Source organism: Hypanus sabinus, chromosome 14 (genome assembly GCF_030144855.1).
Source record: "Hypanus sabinus isolate sHypSab1 chromosome 14, sHypSab1.hap1, whole genome shotgun sequence".
In the NCBI taxonomy this organism is placed as follows: Eukaryota; Metazoa; Chordata; class Chondrichthyes; order Myliobatiformes; family Dasyatidae; genus Hypanus; species Hypanus sabinus.
In genome coordinates, this window is record NC_082719.1 from 86,845,045 (window position 1) to 86,856,132 (window position 11,088).

General features: G+C 41.5%; 1 pseudogene; it reads left to right on the forward strand.

Moving 5' to 3' along the window:
• The first annotated feature begins 6,122 nt into the window (after positions 1-6,122).
• Positions 6,123-9,939, forward strand: LOC132404508 (uncharacterized; annotated as a pseudogene).
• The last annotated feature ends 1,149 nt before the right edge of the window (positions 9,940-11,088 follow it).

Consider the following 11,088-nt stretch of genomic DNA (forward strand, 5'->3'; position numbering starts at 1 on the left):
CATGGTCTTGGTATAGCTGGACTCTATTACTCTCAGTAGATGGTCTGGCACTCCGTAAGCTTTCAGGATCGTCAGCATTTTACCTCGGTGAATGGAGTCAAAAGCTTTGCAAAAATCAATGAAAGTAAGCATGGCTGGTAGGTTTTTATTTTTTGACTCCCTCGATGAATCTATGGAGAGCAAGTATTTGCAATACTGTTGTGTGCTTCTGCTGAAAACCATTCTGACTGAATCTTAGCTTAGGGTCAATGGCGGTGTGAATCCTGTTCAAGATCATCCGATTGTATAGCTTTGCTAAGATGCAGGTCAAGCTGATACCGTGGTAGTTATTTGTCTTCGTGAGGGATCCAGACTTGGGGACAGGGATAATGTTTGAGAGTGACCACTGTTCTGGTTTGTCGCCTTTCATCAGTGCTGTATTACATATGTCCAGCAAGATGTTGTCCAGGTCGCAGTACTTCAGGACTTCTGGTGGTATCCCATCTGGTCCAGCGCTCCTGCCCTGTTTGAGTGCATAGCTGGCTTTCTTCAGTTCCTCAATGGTGAATGGGCCATCATCGATGTCGATTTGCGTTAGTATTGTGGGTGTGTCCTCTTCTTCTTCTTCTTCTTCTGTGATCGTTGGAGGGCTTCCCAGCAGGTTCTTGAAGTGGGTAAACCATGTCAGGACATGGTCCTCTGCTGTTTTCCCACTTATTTGACCCAATGGGGACTTCTTCCGTCTGCTGATCTCTTTGACTAGGCGCCATGCTTCTCCATGCTGCTTGTCTTCATTAGCAGCCTCTACCCCTCTAATTCTCTCAGTTTGTTCCTCTTCCTTCAGTCGGTCGTAGATGGCAAAGAGATTCATCTTTGCTGTCTTGAACTTGTCTCATAGCTCTTCTGTTTTGCTCCTTCTAAGTTTGGCATGACAAGCATTGACCACACTTTTTGCTGCGACAATGTCAGGATGTTTCGAGACCCATAAAGTGCTACACTAACTACTATACAGTAAAGTCTCACGCTAACTACGACACTATCATATTGCTCTCACAGGATCTTCAGCCCATAATATCTGTGTTGATCCTGTTAATCTCATTTGTCTGCACATGGTCTGTTATCTGTGTGTGTGTGCACATGTTGCTATCATATCAGTTTCTACCATCTTCCATAGCAGTGTTTTCTAGACACTTACCTACCTCTATATTTTTTTTAAAAAAGCTAGTCTCATACATCACTTTTAAACTTTCCGCTTTTCCCTTCAACAATTTGTTATTTCCACACTGGGAAAAAGACACTGACTATCTAATTTATTGATGCCTCTCATAACCTTATATAATTGTATCAAGTCACCTCTCAGCCTCTGATGCTCCAGAGAAAAGAATACAAGTTTGTCCAGCCACTCTTTATAGCTAATGCACTCTAAGCAAGGCAACATCCTCATGAACACCTGCACTCTCTTCAATGTCTCCATATTCTTCCTATTGGCTACCAAAACACCAAACAATACTCCAAATATAGCCAAGACAAAGTTTTATACAGCTGCAAAATAACATGACAGCTTCTAAAGGTTCTGCTATTTACTGTATACTTTCCTCTTGCATTTAACCTCCTAATTGCATTACTTCATATCTTTTTGGATGAAATTCCATCCGTCATTTCTCCATCCAAATGATTTATACCCAGATGTATCCTTTGACAATCTATTCAAATAGCCACAGCTCCATTAATGTTCATGTATTTAAAGATTTATGAATTGGAGTACTTACATTTTAGTCCAAATTCTTCATGTACATCACAAAACAAAAGAGGTCCCAGATCTAACCCTTGCAAGACTCCAACGGTCAAAAGTGTCCAGCCAGATAAACACCCTACACAACTGCCCTCTAAGATCTTCTAAGATTACTTTTCTAAACCAATTATAAGGTCTTTGATATCTTCCATATCCTTCTGCTGCACACTCAACCTTTCATGCCAGTTCCTTTCTTGGTTATTTCCATTTAATGGCCTTTTAATTGAGTGTAAACATTGTCTGAATTGAAGTTCAAGGTTCAAAGATGAAAGTCAATTTATTCTCAAAGCACATTCAGTACTGTATAAAATTATGAGAGGACTAAGTAGAACAGAAAACAAAAAAATATTTCCCATAATATCAAAAAGAAGAAGGCATAACTTTAAGGAGAGAGTAGAACATTTAGATATGATCTGAAAGGCAAATCCAATGACAAACAACAGATGCTGGAAATCCAAGCAATACACTTAAAATGATGAAGGAAATCAGCAGGCCAGGCACCGTCTATTGAAAGGAATAAGCAGTCAAAGCTTTGGGCTGAGATCCTTCATCAGGCCTGAAAGGTCAACTGTTTACTCCTTTCCATTGATGCTGTCTGGCCTGCTGCATTCCTCTGAGAGGTAAGATTTGTTTTATAGAGAGTGGCTGATATCTGAAAGTCACTGCCATCAGAAGAGGCCAATAAGCCCACCTCAACCACATAGACCAATGGGCACCATCAATATTAATCCAATCTTAACCTCTTGGCTTGTATCCTTCTGGTCTTGCCTTTTTAACTATCTATCAAAATGCCTCTTAAACATCGTAATCGGGTATGATTCTACTACTTTGCCAAGGAGAGCGGCAGAAACAGAATTGTCAGCTGATTAGAAGGAAGTGACAGCTGATTGTGAATGAACCAGGATCCTTGACATTCAGGGACCAGTGCTAAAGGTTCAATGAATAGTCCCTCTTGTGTTTTAATACTTCTTAACAAATTAAAACAAGAACAATTCACCCCATAAATTCACTGCCAGATCACAGAGAAGTCCTCTTCCCTCAGTAATTGACCCTGTAGCTGATTTCCCTCACTTTACAATCAATTCATCCCGAGATTCTTCCACCCTTCTAAACAATAAGGACCAAGTGGTCAACTGAGCTACCAACCTGCATGATATTAGATGTGAGAGGAAATTGGAGCACTAGAAGCAATATGTTATCAAAGGGAGAATATGCAAGCTCCACATGGACAATGTCGGAGATCAGAATAGAAATCTAGTTACTGGAACAATGAGGTAGTTGTATTGCTTTGCTGTGTCACTGTAGTACATTCAGGTACATTCAGTCAGAGGGTTTGGAAAGGCCTTGTTCATAGGAGTGGAGAATTCAAAAACAAAGAGGCCTAACCTTTTCTTGTAAGGACTGAAAATTAATTTTGCTTCATGTGGCGCCAGCAAGAGTGTTAAAACATAGAATTTCAATAAGTGCTCAGTATTACTCTGAATTATCCTTAGGAGTTTGAAAAGATTTGGCAAGGCATCTAAAACTTTGGTAGACTTCCATAGATGCGCAGTGGAGAGAATATTGACTGGCTGCATCACAACCTGGACTAAAAACACTAATGCTCTCAAGAGAAAACCTTAAAAAAAGTAATGGATAAGACCTAGTTCTTCATGGCTAAAGTTGTTCCCACCATGAGCACATCTACACGGAGCATTGTTGCAGGAAAGCAGCATCCATCATCATCCACCGCCCAGGTCATACTCTCTTCTCACTGCTGCCGTCAGGCAGGAAGTATAGGAGCCTCTCATCACCAGGTTCAGGAATAGTTATTACCCCTCAACCATCAGCTTCCTGAATTCACTCAACCTCACACCCAATCGGTGAACTGCTCTCACAACCTACGAACTCATTTTCAAAGACTCTTCATCTCATGTTCTCAATATTTATTGCTTATTTATTCATTATTATTATTTTGTTTATTTTTTTTCTTTTTATATTTGAACAGTTTGGTGTCTTTTCCAAACAAGAGAAAATCTGCAGATGCTGGAAATCCAAGCCACACACACAAAAAACTACAGGCACAGCATGCTGGAGGAACTCAGCAGGTCGGGCAGCATCCGTGGAAATGAACAGTCAATGTTTCGGGCTGAGACCCTTCGTCAGGAATGCCGCCTGATCTGCTGAGCTCCACCACATTTTGTGTGTGTTGGTGTCTTTCATTGATTCTATTATGATTATCGGATTAATTGAGTATGCTTGCAAGAAGATAAATCTCAAGGTTGTATATGGTGACATATATGTACGATATATGCCTATCAAGTTGCCTTTCTCACTTCAGGTAAAATAAACCTAGCCTATTCAATCTCTCCCTGTCCTGATGAAAAACCAAATATTGGAGGCTCCACAGGTACTGCTTGACCGGCTGAGTTATATAAACTGTTTGTTTCATTTTATAGATGATAAGTTCTACAGTATCTTGTTTCTCCAATATGTGGTGAATCCCCTCTGTACTCCCTCCAGCACAACCACATTCTCACTGTTTTTTTTTTGTTTTGCAAGGTCAAGGTCCAAATAATTCATAACTCCCTACACCCTAATAAAGAACTGACTGAAACCACTTCTTTTTGTCTTAGGGATAAAATTCTACTTCTAAATTTTGAGTCTATCAAATTGCTCTTTTTAGGGAAGAGGTTTCAGAATACTGTTCAATTTTGAAACAAGATTTCTAATTCCACAACCATCAGCAAAGCTATGATGTATAAAAGGAGCTTTAGTAAGAAGTTCAGCAGCATCTACAGTGGCATGCAAAAGTTTGGGCACCCCTCTCAAAATTTCTGTTTCTGTGAATAGTTAAGTTAGCAGAAGATGAACTGATCTCCAAAAGTCATAAAGCTAAAGCTGAAACATTCTTTTCAACATTTTAAGCAAGATTAGTGTAAGTAATGGCTTCTCTGTAATGTTAACTGATGAGGTAATGGCTTCTCTGTAGCAACAATGTTTGGGTTATAACGAGAGATAAAGGGTGACTATCCAATGACAGACAGACAGACATACTTTATTGATCCCGAGGGAAATTAGGTTTAGTGAGTTGTAACAAGGGACTCAATGCGCAGCATCCACCCAAACAAGATTTCTTAACTTTGGCCAGGCAGTGGGGTTATCACCCCCTAGATTAAGCCACTAGATGAAGCGAGTGTTACATGTATTACTTTTGTTTTGTCCTATTTTAGAGTGAAAAAACAGGAAAGGGACACCATGCAAAAGTTTGGGCACCCTACCAGATTAACCCTCAGATAACTTTTACCAAAGTTTCAGACCTTAATTAGCTTGTTAGGGCTATGGATTTGTTCTCAGTCGTCATTAGGAAAGGTCAGGTGATGCAAATATCAAAGCTTTAGAAATACCCTGACTTCTGAAACATTGTCCCAACAATCAGCAGCATGGGCTCCTCTGAGCAGCTGCCTAGCACTATGAAAATTAAAATAAGTGATGCCCACAAAGCAGGAGAAGGCTATAAGAAGATTGCAAAGCTTTTTCAGGATCCGCTCCATCAACTTACCAACCACTGAAGTAAGACTCACTGGCCTATAAATTCCTGGGCTATCTCTACTCCCTTTCTTGAATAAGGGAACAACATCCGCAACACTCCAATCCTCCGGAACCTCTCTGGTTCTCACTGATGATGCAAAGATCATTGCCAGAGGCTCAGCAATCTCCTCCCTCTTCCCACAGTAGCCTGGGATGCATCCCATCCAATCCCGGTGACTTGATGCTTTCCAAAAGCTCTAGCACATCCTTTTTCTTAATACCTGCATTCTCAAGCTTTTCAGTCCACTGCAAGTCATCCCTACAATCACCAAGATCCTTTTCCATAGTGAATACTGAAGCAAAGTATTCATTAAGTACTTCCACTAATTCCTCCAGTTCCATACACACATTTCCATCGTCACACTTGATTGTTCCTATTCTCTCACGTCTTATTCTCTTGCTCTTCACATACTTGTAGAATGCCTTGAGGTTTCCCTTAATCCTGTCCGCCAAGGCCCTCTCATGGCCCCTTCCGGCACTCCTAATTTCATTCTTAAACTCCTTCCTGCAAGCCTTATAATCTTCTAGATTCATATCATTACCTAGTCATTTGAACCTTTTGTAAGCTTTTCTTTTCTTCTTGACTAGATTTACAACAGCCTTTGTGCACCATGGATCTTGTATCATGCCATCCTTTCCCTGTCTCATTGGAACATAGCTATTCAGAACCCCAGGCAAATATCCCCTGAACATTTGCCCCCTGACATTGCTGTCATAGAAGGCGACTAAGGAGGGTTGGGCATAGGGTTAGCAGCCCTATCCTGTAAAAATAATTATTGCTATGGAAACATTAGCAGCATCAAAACCAAGCCAACCAGTCTTGGGAGAGGTGGGGCCTCATTTGGAGAGTTGTATGACATGGAGAATTGAAAGCCAAAAGGAAGCTCCTTCACCAAAGTACCTACTGTCAACCAAGAAGATCTCCAGCGTTGGCATCTGGAATGTGAGGACCACATACAAAGCTGGGAAAAACTTACAAACTGCAAAAGGATTTCAGAACAATTAATTAGATATCATGGGACTCTGTGAAACTAGATGCGCAAATTTAGAGCGAATATGACTCACTTCAGGGGAAACTATCATCAACTCATGACACATGGAAGAGAATGCACCACATACTGAGGGAGTAGGATTAATATTATCAAAACAAGCAAAGGGATCACTTTTGGCTTAGGAAATATCAGGATCCAGGATCGTGTCTGCATCCTTCCTTACCAATAATAGGAGAATAAGATTCAAGATTCAAAAACTTTATTGTCATTCCAACCAGCTCTGCAGGGCAGAATGAGACAACGTTTCTCAGGGGCAAGTGCAATCATAGCATAACAAACGCAACAAATAGTAAACACAACAATAAATAGTAAAACACAACAGTCACATGTCGGTTTAAATCAAATTATAAGTATCCAGTACAAGTTAAAAGCGTCCAAAACAGAGTCAGGTAGAGCAGCTATTTAGCAGTCTGACTGCCTGCGGGAGGAAGCTGTTTAGTAGCCTTGTGGTTTTAGTTTTGATGCTCCTGTAACGTTTGCCTGATGGCAGAAAAACAAACAGTTTATGGAGAGGGTGTAAGAGGTCATTAATGATGTACTGTTTCTTCTGGAGGCATCGACTCTGAAAGAGGTCTTGGACAGAAGGTAGGGAGACCCCAATAACCTTCTCTGCTCCCCTAACCACCCTCTGCAAGGCTTTTTTGTTGGCAGCACTGCAGCTGGAGTACCAGGTTGTGATGCAAAAGGTTAGCACACTCTCAACCACACCTCTGTAAAATGTAGTTAAAATGTTAGTGGGGAGTGATGCTTGTTTAAGTTTCCTCTGCTCGGCCCTTTTCACAATCCCAGTGGTGTTCCTGGACCGGGTGAGATTGTCCGAGTTCTGCACCCCAAGGAACTTGATGTTTTCCACTCTATCCTCTGTGGAGCCAATGATACTGAGGGGTGTGTGCTCAGGCTGAGACCGTCTGAAATCGACGATCATCTCCTTGGTTTTGGTGACATTAAGCATCAAGTTGTTGTCACTGCACCAGCTCTCTAGGAATAAGTCTAAACATTGTGTTAGCCTATGCCCCTACAAATGACAAGGGCACCATTATCGAGGAAGATTTCTACAACAGACTGCAAGTAATCCTGGAGAAGCTGAAAAGAAGAGACATCACCATCTTCATGGGAGATTGGAAATGACAACACAGGATTTGAAGGAATAGTGGGGCAGCATGGACTTGGAGGCAAAACTATTTGTAGACCTTTGTGCATTCAACAAAATGGTAATATGGCAGCATATTCCCTCACAAGCAGATGCATAAGGCAATATGGATTTTACCAGATTATCCAACAGAAAACCAGATAGACCATATCTGTATCAGTAAGAAGTTCAGAAGATCCATGCAGGATGTCAGAGTCCTTAGAGGTGCAGATGTGGCATCAGATCATCATCTTATTATTGGTAAGCTTCAGCTCAAACTTAAAAGGAATTATGCTGCAACAAGCAAAACGAAAAGCTATGCAGCACAGTTTCTGAAGGACCAGGGGAAAAGACAACAATTCAACTTAGTATTGCAGAACAGGTTTCAAGCCTTGGAGAACTTAAATGAAGAATCAAGTGTGGAGGGGATCTGGGAACAAGCCAAAGATGTCTGGACCAGCACATGTGAAAAAGTTCTAGGTAAGAAAGGCCAGCAACATAAACCATGGATTTCTGCTGAAACACTCAGAAAAATAGAGCTAAGATAAGCAAAAAAGGATGCACTTAACAAAAGCAAAACAAGGGCATCAAAGACTGTTGCACAGATAAACTATACAGAAGCAAATAAGAAAGTGAAAACAAGCATCAGAATAGACATAGGAAACTATATTGAAGACCTAGCAAAAGAAGCAGAACAGGAAGCATCAAAAGGGAACATGAAAGGACTATTCGACACAATCAAGAAACTCTCTGGCAAATTTAACCAGTGGAAAGACCAATTAAGGATAAAGAAGGATAAGTTCTGACAGGAGTTGAGGACCAGACTCAAAGGTGGGCTGAACACTTTGAACAACTTCTAAACAGACCATCACCACCAGATCCACCTGTCATCCCACAAGCAGAGAATGACCTAGAGATAGACTGTGGCACTCCTACCAAAGAGGAGATCAGAATGGCAATCAAGCTCCTATAAGATGGTAAAGCTGCAGAACCTCCAGAGGCACTCAAGAGCAGTATAGACATATCTATTGAAATGATGCACAACATCATAAAAGAGGTCTGGGAAGCAGAAGTACCCAAGAACTGGAGAAAAGGACATCTAGTTAAAATCCCTAGGAAAGGAGATCTCCAGGAATGCAAAAACTACAGAGGGATAATGTTGCTTTCAGTACCAGGGAAAGTTCTCAGTAGAATAATTTTAGAGAGATTGAAAAATGCAGTGGAATAGAAGCTTAGAGATGAACAAGTAGGATTTCGACAAAGCAGGGCTTGCACTGATCAGACTGCAACTCCTAGAATCATCATTGAACAGGTGTTGGGATGGAACACATCACTGTACATTAATTTTGTAGATTATGAAGAAGCATTCGATAGCCTGGACAGAGAGACATTGTGTAGAGAGATAAGGTAGTTTGGGATTCCAGAGAAGTTAACTAACTTGGTAAAGAAGATCTATGAAGAGATGGAATGCAGAGTGATCCATGTAGGTCAGTTGTCAGATACTTTCAAGGTGAACACCGGGGTATGACAGGGATGCTTACTGTCCCCTTTCCTCTTCCTGCTAGCGGTGGACTGGATTGTGAAGCAAACAGCAGATGGCAAGAAGAATGGAATACAGTGGACATTGTTCAGACAGCTGGATGATCTTAACTTTGCTGATGATTTAGCACTACTGTCACACAGCCATGCTCAGATGCAAGAGAAAACAGATCTTCTAGATTCCACATTGCAGAAATTAGAGCTACACATTCATGCAGGGAAAACAAAATTACTAAAAGTAAATGCAGGAAACAACACAGTTACCCTGAGAAATGCTCCTCTCGAAGAAGTTGAGTCATTTGTCTATCTGGGAAGCATTGTCAACAAAAAAGGAGGTACTGATGAGGATGTAAAGACCAGCATCCAAAAAGCTAGAGGAGCCTTTATAATACTACGTCCAGCTTGGATGGCAAAAGAACTAAGGTTAAGCACTAAAATGAGAATCTTTAACTCAAATGTCAAATTTGTCCTCCTATATGGCTCTGAAACTTGGAGACTGACATGAGAAGTAATCAGAAAAACCCAGAGCTTCATCAACAAATGCGTGCGTCAGATTTTGGGGCTAACATGGACAGACTATGTGAACAATACAGAATTATGGCAAAGGACCAACCAGACACCAATTGAGACAGAGATTAAGAGAAGGAAGTTGGATAGGACACACATCGAGGAAGCCCCCAATCAGTATCACCAGACAAACTCTCACATGGAATCCTCAGGGCAAGCAAAATCGAGGTAGGCCCAAGTCCACATGGAGGAGGGAAGTGTTAACCGACGCCAGGACAGTGGGAATGACATGGTCACAGCTGGAGAGACATGCGCAAGACAGGTCGATTTGGAAAGACGTTGTTGATGGCCTATGCTCACTTGTGAGTTGAAAGGCAGAAGAAGAAGAAGAAGATTTGCCACATTTCCTTGGTACATTTCCCTGAGAACATCTGTTTCCAACTTATGCTTCCAAGTTCCTGCCTGATAGCCTCAGTTTTCCCCTTACTCCATTTAAACATTTCCCTAACTTGTCTGTTTCCTATCCCTCTGCAATGCTACGGTAAAGGAGATAGAATTGTGATCACTATCTCTGAAATGCTCTCCCACTGAGAGACCTGACAAGGTTTATTTTCCAATACCAGATCAAGTACAGCCTCTCCTCTTGTAGGCTTATCTACATATTGTGTCAAGAAACCTTCCTGAACACATCTAACAAACTCCAACCCATCTAAACCCCTCACTCTTGGAAGATGCCAATCAATATTTGGGAAATTGAAATCTCCCACCACAACAACCCTGTTATTATTACTCCTTTCCAGAATATGTCTCCCTATCTGCTCCTTGATGTCCCTATTACTATTGGGTGGTCTATAAAAAACACCCAGTAGAGTTATTGACCCCTTCCTGTTTCAAACTTCCACCCACAGAGATTCTGTAGACAACCCCTCCATGACTTCCTCTTTTTCTGCAGCCATGACACTATCTCTGATCAACAGCGCCATGCCCCCACCTCTTTTGCCTTCCTCCCTGTTCTTTCTGAAACATCTAAAGCCTGGCACTTGAAGTAGCCATTCCTGCCCCTGCACAATCCAAATCTCTGTAATGGCCACAACTTCATAGCTCCAAGTCCTGATCCACACTTTAAGCTCATCTGATTTATTCATAATACTCCTTGCATTAAAATGGACACATCTCAAACTATCGGACTGAGTGCACCCCTTCTCTATCACCTGCCTATCCTCCTTTTTGCACTGTCTCCAAACTTTCTCTATTTATGAGCCAACCTCCCTTCCCTCTGTCACTTCTGTTTGGTTCCCACCCCCAGCAATTCTAGTTTAAACTCTCCCCAATAACCTTAGCAAACCTTCCCGCCAGGATATTGGTCTCCCTTGGATTCAAGTGCAACCCGTCCTTTTTGTCCAGGTCACACCTGCCCCAAAAGAGGTTACAATGATTGAGAAATCTGAATCCCTGCCCCCTGCTCCAATCCCTCAGCCACGCATTTATCCTCCACCTCATTCTGTTCCTATACTCACTGT